The 6,000-nt window shown below is 46.5% G+C and overlaps 1 protein-coding gene across 1 annotated transcript in view; it reads right to left on the bottom strand.

Moving 5' to 3' along the window:
* LOC121009484 (cysteine-rich and transmembrane domain-containing protein 1-like) overlaps positions 1-5,524 on the bottom strand; it is a 122,028-nt gene extending 116,504 nt beyond the window's left edge. The window contains exon 1 of the mRNA XM_040442634.1: positions 5,346-5,524. The gene's annotated coding sequence lies outside the window, so the exon portion shown is untranslated. The remainder of the gene's footprint in view (positions 1-5,345) is intronic.
* Positions 5,525-6,000: the final 476 nt, after the last annotated feature.

Below are 6,000 nucleotides of genomic sequence, written 5' to 3' on the forward strand. Positions count from 1 at the left end.
GCACACACACCTTATTGTATTTGCACTCAGACTGTCTAGTGTTGAGCTGATCTTAAGACTCCAGCGGCAAAAGCTACTGCTGGTAGTCTTTAGGGTCTAGGAGTATTGGTAACACACACACACACACACACACACACACACACACTAGTACCTCAATCCCACTTTGCTGCCACCAATACGTGACGAATACCGCACCCCGCTGCCGCCGAAAGTCAAATACGTAGAGCCAGCGAGATACGGTACAGTCACTGGTTACCAAGGCGTGACGTTACACCGTCCCTGAGAAGCTGGTATGGTCAGCTAGGTACAGTGTTCACAGACTCCTCCTGTCCACACGGGCACAGAGAGGCAACAAGTTGAAGAAGCCTTTTTACTGCCCCACTGAAACAGCGCTTCCTCAGCCCGGGAAGACTGCCACCAGCTTCTCATTTGATATAAACCTGGTCCGATAATGGGATTATATAGGGTGAGAAACCAACCCGCAGTAGCGTATAACTAGGCCGAAACACGGACGTGGGGATTCGTGATCGAGATACCAGAACAGCACAAGATTAAGTTATATAGTTAATTGCCTTAAGGGCTCACTAGACATAACACAATATACACAGAAAATATATACAGTGGTCTGAGTGGTAAATACAGATGGCGTGGTACAACAGGGTTAAGCAGAAAAAAAAAGTCAGTTTACCAGATGGATAAGTCCTTTGGGTGGTGATAAATAACGGGTTTCTGTAAAGCTTGGCTGTTGTCATATGGGAGGCATTCATGTCAGCCGTTTCCAGGTCCCTTCCAAACAAGTATGCAGCGTGACCCCCCCCCTTCAGAAAAAAAAGACACGCCCGCTTGCTGGCACAAGCCTTTTGACCTGTAGCCGGCCCCTCCCCTCCCGGCCTCTGGGAGGAGTCCACGCCCCCTCTTCTGGGGCTGGCAGCAAATGAGTCACAAAACAGATTAGGGCTTATGGCTCCAGATCAGAATGTCGCAGAGAGGTGGTTCTGGGACCAATGGATCCACCTGGGTTCTGGCTACCAGTAGAGTCCAAGCATGGTACAGTTATTTGGTTTCTGTAGGGAGATACGTATATCCCCCCTCCCTGGCATTCCACCAAACTATGACCACGGGCCTGTTCATCGTGGCCACAGGGTCACAAATATGTATCTGGTTTAGGTCTGCGATGGACAGGCGATTCATAATTCCTTATGAATCGCCAGTTCCATGATGTCTGATAATGTTCATTGAACTGGGGAATGGCCTAGACCCCCTGAAGGGAAGCTTTCCTGCAGGATCCTTGCTATCTGACTGGAGGTGAGAAATTGTAAACAAAAGGTGGCCTGCTAGCCATTTGACTGGGCTTTGAAGCAGGGCCCCCCTGTGGAGTTCACTAACACTGCTATCTGACAGCAGATGGTTGGTGTGGGAACATGGCTGACATTAAATAATAATAATCCATATTCCTCACATATTTTTTTAAATCACCATATTCTGACCACCATAACTTTTTTATAGTTATATCTACTGAGCTGTGTGAGGGCTCATTTTCGCAGGACAATCAGTAGTTTTTATTGATACCATTTTGGTGTGTGTACAATTTTTTGATCACATTTTATAACTTTTTTTGGGTGAGAGAAGCAATGAAAAAATGGCCAATTGGCCATTTTGACACTTTTCTGTTTCGCCATTCACCTGATTGGAAAAATATTTTTATATTTTAATAGAACTGGTGTTTTGGTCACGGTGATACCCTGGATGTTTATATTTTTTGTTATTTATGTACTTATTTTACTATGCAAAAAGTATATAGTTTTATTCCTTTTTTTGTTATGATTTTGAAGCTTATATTTGAGCGTACAAAATCCAGTTTTTTATTTTTTATTATTCCTCACTGGCCGCAGAGGATGCCAGTAAGAAGCCCAGAAGCAGGAGCTTCCAGGTTTTTCACCCTTTAGATGCCGTGATCTCACTTGATCCCGGCATCTAAAGGCTTTAATTACCGCAATCAGCATTATTGCCGGTCGCGGTAACTTGCCACGAGTCTCTGCTGTTCGAAACAGCGAAGACCCGACAGCCATGACGCCCGTTGCATGTGTGAGCGGGTGCCATGTTTGGCCATCGCTCTAGCGCTGGTAGCGAAAGGGTTAAAAGATATGTTAATCATAAGAACGTGATGTAAACAATAGGTCATTTTCTGATAGCACATTTCCAGCAGTAAAAATAGACATCATTTGCATTGCAAAACGCCCATACTATTAAAATATAAGCGCATTTATTCGTTACTATGAACGCTGTAACGGAAAAATATCAAAATAGCCAATATGTAGTTGTTTTTATGTCACTTCACCTGCTACAAAAACATGAATAAAAAAAAGTGACCAAAAAGTCATACACAACCCAAAATGGTACCACTGAAAACTACAAGTCGCCCCCCACAAAACGAGCCCTCACACAGCTCCAAAGAATTTAGAGGGATCAAAATATGGAGATGAAAATAATAAAATTAAGAGGGACATTAATTAATTCATTTGTCTAGAGAGAAAATAATAATATATGCAGCACTCACCGGATCCTTTTACGGTTTCTTTAAATTTTCTTTAAAACATAGTCGCTGGTGCGGGCACTTAGGCCTCTTGCCCATGACCGTATGCCCTCCGAGATATACAGTCCGCGAGCGGGCCATATCTCCCGAAGCGGCATTGATCGTGCGCACAGGATCATAGATTACAATGATGCTGTGCACGTCCGACCGCCCGCGGGGCTATTGTCCCGCACTCAATCAAAAAAGTTATGGCTCCAGGAAAGCAGGAAGTGAAAAATCGCTGTGACATGAAGAGGTTAAAATCTGAAAACTAAAAAAGTAAACCTCTTTACGCATACCTCCCAACTTTTAAAAGTTGCAAAGAGGGACAATATTATACTAGGCTACGCCTCTAACTCCACCCAAAGCATAATTACTGACTCCTTTTTATAAATTATGTGTATAACCCGTTTATAACAGCTACTGCGGAGCTGTTTTTGACACTGCTGCTTTAATATTGTAATCAGCGCCGGTGGTATATCTTTGTATTGCTATAATTACTGACTCCGTCAGAACTGCAGCAGCTGGGGATCGGCTAGGGGAGTATAAGTTCATTATTATTTTTTTTTACAGCATGTGGAGCCCCTGAGACAATTTTTTTTTTTCTTGCACCTCAATATCTCATTTTCAATATAACTAAGGGTACTTTCACACTTGCGTTGTGAAGATCCCGCAGGCAGTTCCGCCTGCGGGATCTGGAAATCTGTGTGCAAACGGATAGCATTTGTAGATGGATCCAGATCAGTCTAATAAATGCATTGAAACACCGGATCTGTCTCTCCGGTGTCATCCGGAAAAACGGATCCAGTATTTTATTTTTGCATTTTTAAAGGTTTGAACTCAATACCAAAAAACTTTAACGCAAGTTTGAAAGTACCCTAACACTGCCCCATAGAAGATTGCAAACGCTTTCCAAGCATACCTGTATGCACTTTGTGCCTTTATTCCATGTCCAGGAAAAGCTTATTTTATTCTGCTGAAAAACTGCTCCCAAGTGCTTAGCTGAGAGTGAAAGTAAAAACAGCTTTCACTCCTGACTCGATTTCTAATGGCTATATCTTCTGAGGGCTCTTTCACACTTGCGTTCTTGTCTTCCGGCATAGAGTTCCGTTGTTGGGGCTCTATGCCGGAAGAATCCTGATCAGGATTATCCTAATGCATTCTGAATGGAGAGAAATCCGTTCAGGATGCATCAGGATGTCTTCAGTTCCGGAACGGAACGTTTTTTGGCCGGAGAAAATAGCGCAGCATGCTGCGCTTTTTGCTCCGGCCAAAAATCCGGAACACTTGCCGCAAGGCCGGATCCGGAATTAATGCCCATTGGAAGGCATTGATCCGGATCCGGCCTTAAGCTGAACGTCGTTTCGGCGCATTGCCGGAGCCGACATTTAGCTTTTTCAGAGTGGTTACCATGGCTGCCGGGACGCTAAAGTCCTGGCAGCCATGGTAAAGTGTAGCGGGGAGCGGGGGAGCAGTATACTTACCGTCTGTGCGGCTCCCCGGGCGCTCCAGAGTGACGTCAGGGCGCTCCACGCTCATGGATGACGTAATCGCATGGATCACGTCATCCATGCGCATGGGGCGCTCTGACGTCATTCTGGAGCGCCCCGGGAGCCGCACGGACTAAGTATACCGCTCCCCGCTGCTACTATGGCAACCAGGTCTTTAATAGCGTCCTGGCTGCCATAGTAACACTGAAAGCATTTGGAAGACGGTTCCGTCTTCAAATGCTTTCAGTACACTTGCGTTTTTCCGGATCCGGCGGGCACCTCCGGCAACGGAAGTGCACGCCGGATCCCAACAACGCAAGTGTGAAAGAGGCCTGATATAGTGGATATAATGCTGTGATTCTGGTATCGTTTACAAGGTCAGGCCTATATTTCTATCTGGTACCAATGCTAAAATATGAGCAGCTACAGCAGCCCTCCCCTCTTCAGTCTGGTTTGCTTTGGGCACTTGGGAGCCGTTTTCCAGCAAAATAAAAGTGCTTTTCCTGGGCATGGAATACAGACATATAGGGCACACAGGTATGTCTGGAATGTGTCTGCCATCTTCTGTGGGGCAGTGCTCTTAGTTATATTGGTGAAAAAGAGGTGACAGACTCCCGTTAACTATTAGCACGTAAAGCATCAGATTATAGATATTGTAAGGTCCAAACTGCAGCAAATAATGAAGTTATGGTCTAACGCTACTTTCACACTTACGGTAAGGGGGAACAGCCTGCCGGCTCCGTGTGGAGGTCCGGCCGCAACACAGCAAACACGCCAAGAGGTGGTCAGACAGAAACCGCAGTGTGCCAGCACAGCCTGCCGGAAAAGGCTACCGCAAGTGTGAAAGTAGCCTAATATACGGGTAGTAACCATTTAGAAAATGTAATATTACACATTTATGTATTAATTCCCCAGGTCAAAAAGAGGGACACTTGGGAGACATGTTTACCTATTACTTTATGTAACTGTATGCCAGTGAAGAAAAAACAGTTACTACAACTTTAAAATAACGGCCTTCCTGAGACAGGGATCCAACAAAGTCACCTTGGCAGCGGAATACAAGTGCAGCCCGGGGCCAGGCACAGGTGATGGGGAACAGCCTCTTCCCCCAGGGCAGGTGCTAAGGCAACACAGCAACTCTATTCCCAGCCCGACCACTGGGGGGGGGGAAGGCCGCTCCCGGTGACCACTGTATACGTGTGTACACCAGAGAGTATACGGAAAGCACATGCAGACTAGCGGGGCCCTGCTGCACAATCTCCACCCTCACAGCCAGCACATACCTCCCGTGCAACACACGGCAGCCTCCGGCACCAAATGCACTCAGAAGACGGTCGCCTTCAGATTGGAGCTGCTCCTGCTAGGTTTGGTGACGTAGGCGTCACGTGGACTATCCCAGTCACGTGACTTGTCTGCGGTTTTTCTTCACAGTCAGGGCACAGGGTGGAAGGAGGCAGAAGTGTGGGCGACGTGTCTGGCCTGGCTCCTAGATGGGAGGGGGGAGGGGGGAGGGAACAGTGGGATCAAGTGTTGCAGTACTGCAAGGGGGGCGCTCGATTTCTGGTGGTCAGATGAGGGAGACTGAAGTGCTTTATCATACCTCCCAAATGCCCCTCTATTGGAGCCATGGAGCCCTGTCCCTCTTGGTTCCTACCTGTGCATTAGACTTTACCTTATATATTTTCTTCATTATTTGGTGCAATTTTAAATGTCTATAGTAAAGATGATTGGCAGACCTGGAGCACCTTGACATGTGTACATTGCGTTAGGCTACATTCAGACGTCTGGAAATAGGTCCGCATCCGTTCCGCAATATCGGGAATGGGTGCGGACCCATTCATTCTCAATGAGGCAGAACGGGATGCGGAGAGAACACTATGTGCTCTCCGTATCCACATTTCTGGAGCGCGGCTCTGAACTTTCGTGCTTCGGCCCTGA

This window comes from Bufo bufo, chromosome 1 (assembly GCF_905171765.1).
Source record: "Bufo bufo chromosome 1, aBufBuf1.1, whole genome shotgun sequence".
Classification (NCBI taxonomy): Eukaryota; Metazoa; Chordata; class Amphibia; order Anura; family Bufonidae; genus Bufo; species Bufo bufo.